Source organism: Brachyhypopomus gauderio, chromosome 5 (assembly GCF_052324685.1).
Source record: "Brachyhypopomus gauderio isolate BG-103 chromosome 5, BGAUD_0.2, whole genome shotgun sequence".
In the NCBI taxonomy this organism is placed as follows: Eukaryota; Metazoa; Chordata; class Actinopteri; order Gymnotiformes; family Hypopomidae; genus Brachyhypopomus; species Brachyhypopomus gauderio.
This window is the reverse complement of record NC_135215.1, coordinates 31,423,873-31,440,402: the sequence shown is the minus strand read 5'-3', so window position 1 is coordinate 31,440,402 and position 16,530 is coordinate 31,423,873. Positions and strand designations below refer to the sequence as shown.

Below are 16,530 nucleotides of genomic sequence, written 5' to 3'. Positions count from 1 at the left end.
CTATGGAACTTGTTTTGCCTTCCTAATCTTGATAAAAAGCTAAATGTACCTACTGATCATACAGCTACCTTCTGCACGAGGCTAATGTAAACAATGCTAAGGAAATAAAAGCGTTCCATGAACCATTGAGACAAGGCTGTCCAGTAGGCTGATCTCATATATTTTCCCTAATGAAAGCAGGAGTTATTAACCTGGACAAAGTGCGCAGACGAGTGTGAAAGGGCGTGAGGTATGGTGAACAGCCCGGCGAGGGTGAACATACGCTGTCCAGCCAGCAGCGGTGAGCCGTCGACACCCGTGGTGTTGTGCGGCAAAGCCGTCGCCTCCCGCCGAGTGCTGCCGACACATCTCCTGCGACAAGCCACTACTCAGCCACTAGCGAAGAACGGCACCGCCATTTGCTAGCAATTATTTGCCTGGGCAGATTTATATCAAAACGCCACATATTAATAATTAAGGCTTCTGAGTCTGGGCATGTCTTCCTTTCTGCTGTGCTTCTGGACTGCGCTTAGCATGGATGGTGCATACATTCATGAGCACTTTCGTGTTTTTATACGGTAGGTTCACTTCAAAATGGAAGTTAGCTGTGCTACTTTGGGCGAAGTCTTATAATTTACTAAGAAATGATAAGTGTCTTGGCTATTAGGCCAACCTGAACACACAGTACATGGGAACATTACAAAACGTGACTTTTTTTCCCTCACATACAACTCTACAACTACCTGTATTTGGGGGGGGGAAATAGAAGTGCTTGTTAAAACTTGGAGAAAGGAAGCCTGGCGATGAAATAGTCTCCACAAGTGCAGGGGGCTAAGAGCTGTCTCCACCTTAAGATTCTTTCTAGCTCTGCAAAATACCAACTTGCTCAGGCCCTTAATTACAGGAGCAGAACGTTTCTAACAAGCTATTTCTGAGTGGCTGCCTGGTGCTGAGAGGCTGGTTGTTCTGTGTGGAGAGCCACACAGAGACTCGCCTGTGTAATTGGACTGTGTGCTTGAGCTGCTCACTGAAATAGAAATTCGCGGGGCGCACCAAGTGATGGGAATCAAGAACCCGGAGAGGTCAGCCAGACTCCATCTCGGCAAAATGTCATGAGCACGGACTGCTCGGAAAAGCGGCGGGGCTTCGATCTGTGACGGCGCGCGGCGCGCCATTTCACGGACGCCCCGCCCTTCACCCCCACACTCCTCTTTAACACGGACCGTCTGCGCTCCACCTGCTGCCGGGCTGTCGATGAAGCCGAAGGGGGAGGGGGCGGTCGCGGAACCGAGCGCCCGCCCCGCTTGGGCGCCGTTCCAATCCGCGGGCTATGTGCACTGCCCACGGTGCTTCGATATCTCCCGTATGCACTCAGATAAGGACCCAGGAGGCAGAAAACGAAACATTTCCTGCATATTTTCATCTCAACTCCCATGATGCACATCTCAGTAAAGCAGGCTGGCAACTTGAGTCCTATTTAACTCCGTGCAGGGAGCAGCGGGGAGAGGAAGAGGACGGCGGGATGACGGGCCCGACAGGACATGAATCATATAGTAGAGTGCGAGACAGGGCCGGGGGGGCGGGGGACCTTGCAGGCTTTACGTCACACGCATCGCTTCCAGCTTTCACAGAGACGGGGAAAACAGTGCTTTCAAACACCTACAGCCTTACATGAGCCTCCATTTTTAGATGCCAAACAAAGGCCAGGATGATAGTCCATATTTGCTAAGGGAGTACACAACACGTCTTTGTGCCCGGCTTCTATCGTCAGCTCAGCTAGACGTAGCAGCCACTGACTCGAAGATAAAACACAGAAAACATTTAAATATAGGACAATATGATATAAAGTCTTTCCAACATAAAATTATGTTGCCAAAATATAATTAAACTTTCCTACCACATAATTGCATAAGGAGTGATACTGGCAAAGATACTGGCTTAATCAAAAAATAGCCCTGCAATGCAGGACCAACAGATCATAATCATACATACTACGTCCTGTGTACGTTCAACCGGATTCGCTGCATTTAAACTGAAAAACTCAACAACATAAAACATATTTAAAAACACTCCAAAAAATTACCAGGAAATGCACATAATCTTTTGGGACAAATTAGAAAAAGTTAAATGTCATTTCATTTCTAACCAATGGCACCAATGAAAAAAAGCCCAAACATAGCACTGATAAAATATACAAGCTTTGCTAATATGTACGTCAATAAGCTGTTAAGCTGAAAATGAGAACTAGTCTGCTTTCTCAGGCCAATTAGAGCCACTGCTACACACAGTGTATAATTTAACTGGTCTTAGACACGAATTACCGTGTCCCACTCCGACCGCACACTCATTTCACCCCCATATGTTGTACACTCCAAACTCAGCTAACAAAACTGCAAAAACACACACTCTCCCAGGATGGATTAGTCATTCTGCCCTGGTGCGTGTTGAGGGCTTCCCCCTTGCTGAAAGCATGACGGATGTCCAAAATGAGGTTTAACGTTTCCTTTCCACCATTTCCCTTTCCTGGCATTAAGATATAAAAACAAAACAAAAGTTCCAAGAAAGGGAAAGCCCTGCAAAGTGTGTGTGTGTGTGTGTGTGTATTCTGAGCAAGGCCTCAAAGCACCTCCCTTCATCTGGCTGTCGACGCCAACGCGGACCACTGCGATTTAAGCAGAACCATGGAGGAGGGCAGACGAGCGAGACACGCGTTCTGCCGCGTTACACGCGTTCTGCCGCGTTACACGCGTTCTGCCAAGTTACACGCGTTCTGCCGAGTTACACGCGTTCTGCCGCGTTACACGCGTTCTGCCGCGTTACACGCGTTCTGCCGCGTTACACGCGTTCTGCCGCGTTACACGCGTTCTGCCGCGTTACACGCGTTCTGCCGCGTTACACGCGTTCTGCCGCGTTACACGCGTTCTGCCGTGTTACACGCGTTCTGCCGTGTTACACGCGTTCTGCCGTGTTACACGCGTTCTGCTGTGTTACACGCGTCTCGTCAGAGCTGCTGCTGCTGTTTACCCTTCAGTCACATGGAAGAAGTGGTGATTAAAAAAGAATGAAGGTTATTATGAGGCACTGAGCAGCACTGAAAGCTGAAAGCTGCCCGTCTGTTTTCATTCATAATGAACTTCTTGTCTGGTATGAACATGAGTGTGTGGGGCTTGTCCAGGGTTTGACCAGTAGCACACGACACTGGGCCGTCGGGCTTCGCTCACCACGGTTGGGGAACCCATGAACCAGAAATCCACACAGCTCATGTCACTCATTGGCAAAATTCAAGTAGATTGCTTTTAGCTTTATTTTACACTTGCGTCCTGTTCTCACTGACTTCTACTGTCATTTCAACTTTCAGGTTGTAGCAGGTGGTCAAGGACATCTAGGTTTAAGGAAATTGAGAATTTAGATTTAAAGTCATTTTGGGCTATTTTAACAGACCTACTTGATATAGCACAATACACAAGTCCACTTTTCTGCCTTACGGGCTAATTAATGTGTCATTACAACAGCACAAAATTGCAGATTTTTGTACACTGCTCACACATAAAATTTAAATGACAAATTGTCTTGGGTATGACGAGGCAGTAGTGTTGAGACTCCAGTTGCCGTTGTTTTATCTCCACTGCCACAGATGTAAACCATGTGCCTCTCACATCACAGTACACCTCCTGGCAGAGATTATTGATCAATTAAACACTTAAACAGTCAAGAGCAGGCGGCCCTGTGCCCTACAGGGGTTGGTTTCATCCTCAGCCGATTTTCAAATGAGTGCAATTCAATAAACCATCTTTAATAGCTCAGCCCACTGCTACATGCCAGATGTTACTACGGGAAACCTAAGGTGTGGTGCCCAAGCAAGAAAAGCCTGACATTTACTAGGTAGGTCAGAGGAGAGAGAGAGAAAGGGAGAGAGAGAGAGAGAGAGAGAGACACAGAGAAACAGAGAAAGGGAGAGAGAAAGAAAGAGAGAGAAACAGAGAAAGAGAGAGAGAGAAACAGAAAGACAGAGACTGACTCACTTTCACATGCGGTTGCCACTGGGATTTCAGGCACTGGAGATGACCACAAACACAAACCACAAGCAGCAGCCTGCTGCAGAAGGCAGTGCATCATTTACACGGTCATGCACAATCGAGAGCTGAAGAGCTCAAACCCTGAAGACGCTCAGAACAACCACTGGACTGCAAACGATGGAGGAACACACGCTTGACTCCTCACCAGGGGACGGGGCTGGGAGGAAGACCCACCGAGCACTCCAACACGCCCGGGAAGAGCGAGCCAAGACCACGCCCGCCCGCCCGCGGGGCAACTTCAGGCGGGCATTTTGAACATGCTCATTTTGAACATGCTCACAGTGTACGTTTCCATTGCTAGTCTGGACTACCAATAGATCCCCTAGTGGCAAACAGAACAGGAGCGGAGGAGAAGGGTCATGTGGAGGAGCAGGGCCGTGTGGAGGAGCAGGGCCGTGTGGAGGAGCAGGGCCGTGTGGAGGAGCAGGGCCGTGTGGAGGAGCAGGGCTGGGTGGAGGAGCAGGGCCGTGTGGAGGAGCAGGGCCGTGTGGAGGAGCAGGGCCGTGTGGAGGAGCAGGGCCGTGTGGAGGAGCAGGGCCGTGTGGAGGAGCAGGGCTGTGTGGAGGAGCAGGGCCGTGTGGAGGAGCAGGGCTGGGTGGAGGAGCAGGGCCGTGTGGAGGAGCAGGGCCGGGTGGAGGAGCAGGGCCGGGTGGAGGAGCAGGGCTGGGTGGAGGAGCAGGGCCGTGTGGAGGAGCAGGGCCGTGTGGAGGAGCAGGGCCGTGTGGAGGAGCAGGGCCGTGTGGAGGAGCAGGGCTGGGTGGAGGAGCAGGGCCGTGTGGAGGAGCAGGGCCGTGTGGAGGAGCAGGGCCGGGTGGAGGAGCAGGGCCGTGTGGAGGAGCAGGGCTGGGTGGAGGAGCAGGGTCGTGTGGCGGAGCAGGGCCGTGTGGAGGAGCAGGGCTGGGTGGAGGAGCAGGGCCGTGTGGAGGAGCAGAGCTGGGTGGAGGAGAAGGGTCATGTGGAGGAGCAGGGCCGTGTGGAGGAGCAGGGCTGTGTGGAGGAGCAGGGCTGGGTGGAGGAGCCCGTGTGGAGCATGCGGTGGTGCAGAGGAATGTGTTAGATCAACAATGACATAACCTACGGGGCAGATAAAGCAGACCCCCACCCCACCCCCACCACACAGCACTTCTTCAGATAACTATGGCTCTGGACTCCACGTGTCAAAAGCTGGTTCTTCTAAAGCTGCAGTTTTCTAATATCAAGCTCCAATTAAGTAGAACCTTCCAATCCTACTAAATCGGTAATGTTTCAAGTGTGGTCAGCAGGATTCGGCAGGGAGGGGGTGCTCGCCGTCTCCTGTATGATTTCAGGTAGCGATGGCCAATTAGTGTTGACAGACAGAGACAGCTCACTGTTTAAATATTCCGTTTTAGGCCTGGAGTTTGATAAATGTGTCATATCCTTATTTAGGTAATAGTTTTCCCCCAGTTGACTCCAGATGTTGGCTGCAGTGGGTGTGTCCCAATCTCCTGCCTCACCTTCTATATTAGGATTCTCTTAGCACCCATCTACAAAGCCCTCCGCACCGTGTTCCAGAGCCTTTGAAACTGCCAGGATGCATCAAAACCTTCATTTGATCAACAGGCAAAATAAGACGTCTCCAGAGCTAAAGGCAAACACCAACAGTTGTTTAAAGCAGATTTATTACGTTTGTATAATATTTATTTTAATGATCTCAGTACTCTTCCCACCACTGCATTAGAACCCTTTAGAGAAAATCTTGACAAAAGCATCTTCAATGTCACATTCTGGAGAGGTCGTTTCATTCTGTAGGTAATTTCAGCATGTTCTATTTCTACATATCTGAAATTATTTCACTTCCTTTTCGTTTCCATTGAGGTACCACTTATCAAATTACAGCACTCACAGATCCCAGATCAGGTGTGACCAGAAAACAATGTGGGCCAAAGAGAGCAGCAGGCTGCAGGGCTGTACCGTGTACAGTGCTTGCGATCGCAGTGACAGCTTTGGCAGTACTGCTCGCACAGAGTGTGGCAATATGCAAATAAGTCACCTAACAGACCACATGGATTTCTTATTGTGTGCTGGGAGCATCCTTAGCAATCTGGGCACTGGAGATAAGAGCTCTGTGGGTGTCTTCACATGATTCAGCAAACAAAATAATGGCCAAAATCAAAACAGAGCCATTAGGATTCGCCCAGTGCCACTATCCACCACCTGCATATTAGTTTAGACACTCTGAACAAGACTCCTTATGACCTTTTATTACTGTTACAGGGAAATAGAACATCCATTTAAAGCAACATGCCTCTGGTCTGATTTTTTACACACACACACACACACACACACACGCGCGCTTGACATACAGGCCTTGTTTGTTTGCAATAATCTGTAACCATGTTAACAGTACCTAGAAACCACACACACGACACTTTCAGTTAACAGCAGACATAATTAGTAGGCTAATGTGTAGTGTACTTCAACACACTTCCAACACCCACACCTGGACACACCATATTTGTCCCCCGAGACACACACACACTCACACCATCGCAAATGTAGTCCAACGGGCAGGACTCGGGTGCCTCTGGTCACGAGGAGGCAGGGCGGCAGCTAAGCGAGACAGCGCCCAGACGAGCTTTCCAAGAAACGCGAGAGCATTCTGGAGGGGCCTTCTGGCAGCTTCCGCATCTGAGGAACCTAATCTCGACAGCGCTCCAAGAAAATGACAAGACTAGGCCAGTGGCACCAGCATAAATCATCAGCTCAATGAAGTCACAGGCAACAGCAACATGGTTCTGCCTGCCCACCGATGGCAGCGGGTGCCGTCTAAATGCAATTTGGATTCAAGTCGAAGTAAAAATCACCAGCGCTGGTGTTCCCAATACATGCTGGAAAGTTTCAGATTTGAAATAACTGAGGGAATAAACATATAAATATACACACACACATGAAAAACTTGGAGTGAGGCTACAACCCCCCCCCCCCCCCCACCCCCCCCACCCCCCAAACAGATTTAAAGATGAAAACGTGCTAACTATTTTCATGAAATGATGAGGTCAGGGAGCTGATTAATGGCCTCATTACAGGCTAGCTGGGCATTTGCTGCTTTTAATCATTAATCCGAGAGACGGGGGTTTAGGAGTCTCAGGTGAACACCACCACATTTTTCAGTCTAAAACAGCATGTAGGCTTCCTGTCAAAATCTCTCTCACGCACGTTGTAGAGAGCTCACACCAGCTCAATAAATTGTGGCTAGCTAGTAGCTACCATGGCAAACTGCACTCGCAACCAGAAAACCTGGTAACGTCCTTTTTTATTCTTCTTCCAATGACACTAAAAGGAACAAGACTGAAGGTTCAGTGGGAGTGTGTTGCGTGTGCGGTGACGGGAGTGAGGAGGATCTCCAGCAACGATCCATGTAAGTATCCAGATCTGCACAACAACAAGACTTCACACGAGAGCCTCACACGAGGCATTGTTCAGACCACACTACATCTGCCTCACCAGGAGATTAAAATGGACACGCATACAGCAACGAAAAAAACCACCACCAACCGCACAAGCCCACATATATGAGAATGGAACATAACGGTTACGTATACCCGTGGTAGACACACGTTTATTATTGGCTTTAAAAGAGTAAACAGACTCCTCTGACTTAAAGCAGGAGTAAATTCGGCCAAGTTATTGGTTGCGCCTCTGTCTGATTACATTTCAGAGTTTGGACAACGTTGAACATGGACAACTAGGATTCTTCTAGTTCTCTTCCACTGATAAGACGTAGGACATGAGAACATATGGAAAAAATGGATTATGGATAAAATAGGTCAACCTTTCCTTTACCTCCAAATACACCAGACAAAGCCTCTTATTATAAGCAGTCTAATGTAGGCGGTCCTCACCGAAGGCATCCCAGAACAGCCTCGGGATTACGCTCTGCCGTGTGCACTGTTTGGACAGGCTGCATGGATTACAGCCTGCTTATCCCCTGGCTTCAGTCTCATCACCGAAGTCTCTGCCTAGTTGAACTACTGCATTCTGCTGCAGTGATCCTGAGCCCAGATGGGCAGCTCCTGAGTAAACCATCCAGCCCACTGGTGGTTTACCAGGAGAGGAGAAAGACCAGCCACGTGAACGAGAAGCAGAGACATCACTCAAGGTCGCCCCGCTGCAAAAACGGTGGTGTCAAATCCACAAGGGCAGGAAAAATGCCTTGAACAAACCACAGCCGGTGGACTATAAGAATATCGAGAACACAATCTTTTTAAAGCTTTCTCTTCAAGGTATATTTTATCGACTATTTTATACATGTATTTTTTCCAGCCATTTCTGTAATGGAATGCAGCACAGCCATGGACGCTGGGCCCAGAGGAGTGGATCACTCCAGAACCTGGCCGTCCTCTTCCACCGCCAAGCCGTGGAGAGCGGTCGCCTCCTGGGTCTGGCCCCAGTTCTCCACTCATGGAGCAACACACTTCATCCTGTTCACTGGTCCTACTGGTCTGTGAAATAGCCCAACAGATCCCTGAAAACCACTGCCTTCATTCCCCCTTCACCAATATGGTGGCCTGTGTAAGGGAGCACTCAAACAGCACATTTGTGAAGGCAACGGGAAATTCACTTCTTCAGGGGCTAGACGGAGAAAGGACGACAACACTACACCAAAAGTCAACAGGAAGATGATGATGATCACTAAAGATTTTGAAAACTCAAGATGCACTAATCTTTGATTCTAGTGCCGGAGAGCTCAGGGGGCTTGAGACAGCAAGGGAAACAAAGCCAAAACGAACTTGTTCCTCCATTCTGGATGAGCAGAGGGAGGCCGTCCTCGCTCTTAATTGGTCCACGCTCAGGGGAAAAGTTGACGGGGTTTGGACAGCAATGCGCAGGCTAGCAGAGTTTGTTTCATCCGCCCTACTCCTCAAGACGCTTAGGCAGTGTCCTTTGAAGCACCTGAAATTGTGTCACGCGAGTGTGAAAAGGTGTTTACCCCCTGAAGAACGCTTCGTTTCTCACGGCCTTGCTTAACTGCTCATGGTTTTTACTGCATCTGATCCGGGGGGGTGGGGGGTGTAATTAATGTGCCTCCCCAATTATTCCTGTTCACACTGCTCATATGATGCATTAGGGTGGGTGGTGTGAACACTGTCCCCACCCCCCCCAAAATGCTATACGCCACCTACACAACAGAAATACTAAATACTCAAAGACCTCATCTGTATCCAGTATTACATCAGTTAGCAAGACTGGCTCAAATCTCATACAGCTGTCACAGTTATTCATCCAACATGAAAATGAAAGATTTCCCTTTCTGGAATATTCTTGTTTTTGAATAAGCTAACTACTGTTTTGTTACCGTAGTCTCATAACACCAGTTAGCCTACATGAAAGTAAGATGGCCTCCAAACCCACATTTGGCTAAATTACATTTCTTTAACCTTTTTTCTTAACCCTTTTGGATACTTAAATATCAAAATCATTTTGAATGCAAGTCTGAAGTGTTGATTTAAGACTGCTGCTTCAGAACTCAAACGTTTCATGCAGGAGAACGACCCCAACCTTCCTGCCCTGGCAACTAAGGATTTTTATGGTAGAAATAAATTATTCAGCACAAGAGGCAAAACAAGCATAAGCCACCTGTGACAGTTGTTCACCCTGCTTACACAACACAGCTTCTACAAGTAACCATATGAACTCACAACAGGAACATGGCTACATGGTGTTGAAACTACAGCAAGCAAACCTACTGCTCCGTAGCTCCATATAATCTTATTGTCTATTCTCAGTGAACGTAAATAGAAAATCCACAGAAAAATATTAAATGTACCTGTATATAGTTGTTGAAGGTGTGCTGTTTGCGAATGAGGATTGTCAGTTGAATGAGTTGTCAGAATTTCTGGCTCTGCATAACATATTGCTTTCCTCGAGCTTCCAGACACTGACCACTTATGTACAACAGTCCAACAGAACACTGTTTATTTTGAGAGAAAACAGTTTTATTGCACCATGCCAATTTGTTCAAAATTTGTTCTAAACCTCCTCTCATGGCTTGCTAAGGATCACGTATCAACAGCTTGGTGTAAATTCAGCTAGCAAGCAGACTAAAACTGTATAGTAAGCAGCTATCGTGTACAAAGCAATAAATCAACCATTTTAAAGCAAACAACTAAGGTTATTTTCAGTAAGACTATATTAAACTACCCAGACAGTGTAGTGTAGCAGACACCTCATCCGGGGCGGTTCACACACAGGACAGACTTTACATTCTAGTACGAACACGAAAACACTCTGAGGTACCGTGTCTAACGCTTCAAGATCAGAACCACGGAATACGAGAAAGTGAAAGTTTGGTGCAGCAATAACCTTCAATTCAATTATAAAAGCTGATCACATATGCTAGAGACGTCACAGGGCAGGAGGCGTGGCAGACCTGCTGTGTGATCATGGCGAGGGGGGAGGGGTCATGATCTCACGCCATCTCTAAGGCAGGACAGCCATTATGGGACATACGGCCCGTCTACACCCTGCCATCTACGCACAGGATGGCAGAATGTAAAAATGTCACACACAGAAAAGCACTATTTCAAAGTACTGTATATAGCAGCTGTGGGTGGAGGTATGCTTTGAGTCTCAGCGAGCATGATAGCGACACTCCCCACACCCCACATCATGAGGGTTGCAGGAGTTTCCTTGTTCTACTCAAATGTCACGCAGCTAAACCAAAAAAAGGATAAGACTGGAGCTGGATGTGCTGGAGCTCGGGGCGAGCCATCTCAGTTTGGATCAGTCACGAGGAGTGCCTGCCATCCGGACGGCCGTATTTCAGCACGCAAATAACACAGCCACTGTCAGACCCAGCCATTAACGCTATATCAATCATCAGCACAAAATCTGGCTTTCATTAATGATTCATCTGATTTTTTTTAGGGCTCATCACCTTCATGACTCATCAACTCAACTCTTCACAACCACCATCGCGTCAACGTCAGGCCAACGCGGCAACACCGACGATACCGGCAGGGAGTCATAGCGTAGGGGCGCGAATCAGCCGACCAATCAGCACATCGGGCCTACCTGTTAGACAGGACAAAAACAAGGCGTACGGAGAGTTGCTTCCTACTGAGTCAGAATGAATGCAATTCGAAACATCCGACACGCCTCGCAGTGAGAACGCTCCCCAGACCCCCATCACCCGTTTCCTCCTGCGCTCCTACCGCTCGTCCTGCCGTTCCTATCCGGCTGTCACTCACACCGTTGTCACGGTTACTCGACGCAGCACACCCATGTCCAGTCTAGCTAGGCTTCGTTTGACTATCGGCAGCCGCTCCGATACAGTAACTCGGCAGCGGCTAAACGATTCCGTACCGAAGCCCAGAGAAGGCCACGGCCATTACAACGTACCGATCCAGCAGGTCACAAGGCTCCTACACTATGGACTCATAGTATGATTCACTTTTTCATTTGCACAAATTTAATTTCAAACATACTGGAAAACATTACAATAAAAATGTATGTAAGCGTTAAGAATTACTGTAATAATTACATTTTTATAGAATTTTTGTCAAACAAGAAACACTCTGTATCATTGTATCATCTTCCATTCCATACAGCACCCCCCCCCCCCAAAACACACTAAAAGATGTCTGATTGCTAGCACGCTTCTTATATAACAACTAAATGCAGCCAATGAACTGTATCCTACTGCAGTTAGACAGCAGCTGATACCACAGTCTAATTGTGATTAAAAAGCACTTAAGCAGGCTGCTAAATATGTACAGTTTTCACATTACTTTTCATTGTCCGTTTTCTTCCTGCCCCACCCTGGGAACCAGCGGTTGATCTTTAAAGCATATTTGCTAGAATTCAGCCGCTCAAATTTCCTACTTTGTGTCTCGTCAGTGACTGGTTCTGCCTGCAAGTCAAAATATAAAACCATGTTGACAGCGCTGCAGTAGTTCAGTGACAGAAGCGTGTAGTCCCACTGTTCACTTCAGAGCGGCTTCAAAGAGCTCAGGTTTGAAGAGGGCAGTGACACTTTCGTCTTCGCTGTGCTCTTTGATGACTTATTTATACATTCGGTCGTTTTCAAACACCAAACAGAGGTCTGGGCCAACTGTCTCAGCCACTCCGCTGACAACTGCAAACCGCAGAGACAAGCCGAACACGAAAAATGGACCGAAAGAAAAACTCAGTCAAACACAGAGCAGGTACTTCATTCTGGTGGCAAAACCCCCCATCAGTCATAGCCACAACACTACTGTTATGTATAACAGTATCGTATGAGAATCGAGCACATAAACGCCCAACCCGTCTGAGCGGTGTGAACACAGCATGCTGGAAGCACTCGGGCAGCAGGCGTCGTTCTCCACGAGGACGAGATGTGAAAGAGGACTGCCGTCTTCTGCCATGTTCGTCCACTGCACCAGAACCCACTCGGGATCCCAGCCAAAAGCAGCATGATAACAAAATGTCAGGGCAGGAGAGAGTGACTTAGCAGACGTGTGGCCTGCACAACAGGCTAATGTCAAAATGATTCCAGTGAACTATCAAATCCATCAAAATGCAAAAATAAAAATGACACTCAATGTTTAAAAATCGAAGGGGCTGATTCCAGCTGCAGTGTCAAACGTCATCGTTTTCTAACCTCAGGTTTATTGCATTGTACTTATTGTGGGGAGAGAATGTTAAAATTTTGACTCTGAAATTTTGACCGCGTTCTTGTGGTTTGTTCTGATGTGCTCGGTGCCTTTTAGCAACCAAATTTCCAAACCCAGGCTTAATCCCACTGCTGCACGTGTATTCATTTGTCCGTGGTACAGGCTATGTGCATTCACAAATTATTTAATCCTTAGAAAGTATGCAAAATCCGTTTGTGTATTCCAGTGTTGTTTGTGTGCAGAAAATAGACTAATCCCAAATCCTTTATTAGCCCGGATACACAACACTGTCAGTCTGCTCTCTGCTCAGACTTCTGCGCCCCACCCAGCTGTGGCAGTGAGAGGTGAAGAGGCAGCACACGTTCACCTGGCCACATGGAACCTCTCCTGAAGATAAAGTACCGTAGACGTGATGCACTACACAGTGTTGTTCTAAATTACAGGTCACAGTCATGCTAACAAGGCCCAAAGTACCATTCCGGTGTAGAATTCAAGGCAATGCATCTGAGGGAAAACAAACCCCCGTGTCCTTTAACGATCATTTCAGTCTACCCTGTGTGTATGATGGACACTGCCCTGATGGGTTCAGGAAGTGCAGGTCAGTAATCCTGATCTCTCAGTTGTCAACCATCATAAATACTGCTGTTGCTATTTTAACCCAGCTACACTACGAATATGCAAAGGTGTGTACTTGCATGTAATTTACATTCACCAGAACCAGCAGAAAAATGGCAATGACCTAATAGGTATATTGTCCTCACAAGATGATTTCAATACAAATGAAAATCACCACTACATGACTCGTATATGATTGGCATATAAGACTCTCAGCATTGAAAATTGTGCTTTGAAAATTCAGACAGCATTGTGATTGGGAAGTCATCATAAAATTACCATAATTATGAGGGGGGGGGGCTGAAGTGTCATCATAATTGTCAGCTTGAAACTTCTTCAAGAAAACGGCTTCTCCACCCAAACCTTTTTAGTCTTTTCTCTCTGCTAAATATTCACCGATTTATTTACAGTTGCGTCTCTGAATACGTGCTGTTGTCTACCCGGGTTCAGCGACACTTTTAAACGTACAGGAGAGGTAAACAGCTGAGAATACTTAACCATTACCAATTAAGTCAACTACAATTAGTTTAAGTCTAACCATATATGATACAACAGTAGCTCTCAACATAGCAGTTTAGCCCCATCTTAACTAGGATAACATCACCAGATTAGGAAACGAACACCACCAATACATTCTGGAAAGCACAGATGTTCTGGTGAACATTCAAAACATTTGTCTTACTCAGAGGCTTTCAGTGTAATGTTACTTTAATTGAATTACCCAAGTTTAATGCACTTGAAAATTTAAATTCAAATGCGGCTGCTTTAGCTGGGAGATGTTATGATTATTATGGTATACATTAAGATTGCTGAATGACAAATAAGAGAAACAAAAACACTTCTTAAACCAATGAATAATCAACACGCACTTGAGGAAAAAAAGATATTGATGACAATATTGACAAAACTAGAAGATATACAACATGTAAGTGATACAGAATCACCTCCTCTTGTCTTGTGCATGAGAAATAGAAAAATCAGGAAAAGTGCTTTCTAATCGATTGGATATTTTCTTCCTTGTAAAATCTGGTGTTTCAAATTAATCCGAGCTGAAATTATTTTAGTAGCTAGTGGACCAGCCCAAATTTGAAAGGCTCCTAAGTTTTAAGTGCAGTTTGAAATGATTACAAATATTTACCATGCATCCACTGTAAAGTTGTTAAAAGTAAAAGCACGCGCTTCTGAATATTTTGGGGGGCAGTTTGAGTCGCAGAGGCGATAAATCTGCTGGGGACAGAGTTGCAGAGGCACTATGGGGACAGACTTAGAAGGAGGCGATGGTTTTGTCTTTCCTCCCAGTCATGTTTACTGGGAGCACTGGCCAGACACTACTGGGGAGGGAAGGGGGGCTCGTTAGCTCGCATGATTATACTCAGGAGGACACGCCACACTGGCTTGTTTGTACAGGAGCTATCTGAGTCACTTAAAGTAACTAGGAGTTGTGCTTGTAGGCAGCAGTAAGGGAGGAGGGGGCGAGAAACACCCCCGTTTGTTTGTTTGTTTATTTGTTTGTAACTCAGGAATCAGTGCCGTTCCACGTGCAGTACAAAATCACTGCATGAGTCTGTGAGAAACGTCTAGACACGCGTCCCTGTTTCTCCTGCACGGCAGACGTGGGCCGTCCGTCCCCGGACACGAACCACCACACGGAGCACCCCCCCCGGGCTCACACACGGCGGCTCGGTGGCCGGTGGAGGGGGTTTTACCCCCACAGAAGCGCCCCCACCGCGTCCCCGGGCAGGTCTGAGGGGAGCCGCCACGACCGTCCGTGTGTCCCGCTGCTAACTCGGCTAGCCCACACACAACCCTCACACACACACAATGACATTCAAGACGCCGAACTCAACACACTCACGACGTTACGGTGGACAACGCGGAGCAGCAGGACCATTACGGACCGACACACACGCTTTACTTCACCGGGGGGGAATTACGTGCCGCCCCGCTCCTCACACAAAGGATTCTCCAACAATGTAAAACATGATGTGTTCCTAGCGCGGCTAGCATAGCGTGCTAACACTGGCTAGCTCGTTAGCCAACCATGCTACCCAAACTGGGGGGGGGGGGATTCCTGCACACAGGATCCTCACACACACACACACTTACCCCGCGTGTAGGCCCCCGGTCCACGGGTGGGTTATGTGCACTCCATAGATCCTAATGGTTTAGGTCGATTCTGGAGGAGGGAGGGCGAAAAAAACCAAAAAAAAAAACCAGCCGAACCTCAGATTGCTGGAGTGCACAGACAGATCAATGAAGGTGCTCCACAGATCCAGAGAGGGAGGGGGGCGGACAGGCCACTTCACTGGACCGCAGCCATCACACGTCGAGATCCCGCTGAAAATGGGAAAATACCGGCTGCACCGGGCACTTCTCGTTCAGTCCCAAGTCCAGGTCCAAACGCGGCGGGCGGGCGGGCGACCCCGGGGGGGGGGGGCGTTGGGTTCGTATGGTTTTTTTTTTTTTTAAGGGAATGCGGTTCCGTTCATCAAGAGATTTTCGTTCCTCCGGATGTGTCGCTTCGCCTTCCGTGGAACTCTCACATCATCTTAATGGCCGTGCGCGGCGCTCCGAACACACAGATTGATACAATGTAACCAACGAGCAGAACGGGCGGCCCGCAAAACCCGGACCGGGTCTCCACGCGGACCGGACTGTCAGCCTGGAGGCGCCGTGCGACCCTGAAAATCACGGAACTGGATTACATATGGATTGGCACACAGAAACATTAAAAGAATTCTATTAAAATAGGTTATGTAATGTTTTGTTTTTTGTTTTTTCTGACCATCTTATATTTAGAAAAAGTGTTAAAAGCAGTATTGCAAGTCATGGACGATATGATAATGTATTAACGATTTCTCTGATGTAGGCAATGGATCATCGTGGGTTAGACAAAGCTTTTAAAGAGATGTTCAATTAATAATCATATCCTAGGAAACTGAGCCCAAGACTTTTATTTTTCCCGTTTAGACACTATTTTGACAGTATTTAACTGCTGCCATTGTTAGATTCTCCCATCAGTAGGATACCAAAAAATAAAGAGTGGCAAAGATTAATTTAATCTTAACAATAATCAAATAAATAAAGTTTCTAGCTTATTTTACTGACACACAGCACTGGAGTTATGCTAGATTTATTGGTGTAATAATGGTAATAAATCATAGGACGTACATTGAAAGTTAGTATGAGGCTTTGAGATATTTTATTTCATAGGTTATGCTCCTGCATAAAGTATATATCAT

At 47.2% G+C, this 16,530-nt stretch overlaps 1 protein-coding gene and 1 long non-coding RNA gene across 3 annotated transcripts in view; one reads left to right on the top strand and one right to left on the bottom strand.

Moving 5' to 3' along the window:
- LOC143515122 (uncharacterized) overlaps positions 1-11,429 on the top strand; it is a 32,082-nt gene extending 20,653 nt beyond the window's left edge. Inside the window, exons 2-3 of the long non-coding RNA XR_013131043.1 lie at positions 7,357-7,434; positions 10,944-11,429. This is a non-coding gene — a long non-coding RNA (uncharacterized LOC143515122). The remainder of the gene's footprint in view (positions 1-7,356; positions 7,435-10,943) is intronic.
- The window catches only part of znf609a (zinc finger protein 609a), an 86,911-nt gene extending 71,014 nt beyond the window's left edge, over positions 1-15,897 (bottom strand). The window contains exon 1 of one of the 2 annotated variants that reach the window (XM_077007093.1): positions 15,395-15,897. The gene's annotated coding sequence lies outside the window, so the exon portion shown is untranslated. The remainder of the gene's footprint in view (positions 1-15,394) is intronic. The other variant, XM_077007094.1, reaches the window with a different exon arrangement.
- Positions 15,898-16,530: the final 633 nt, after the last annotated feature.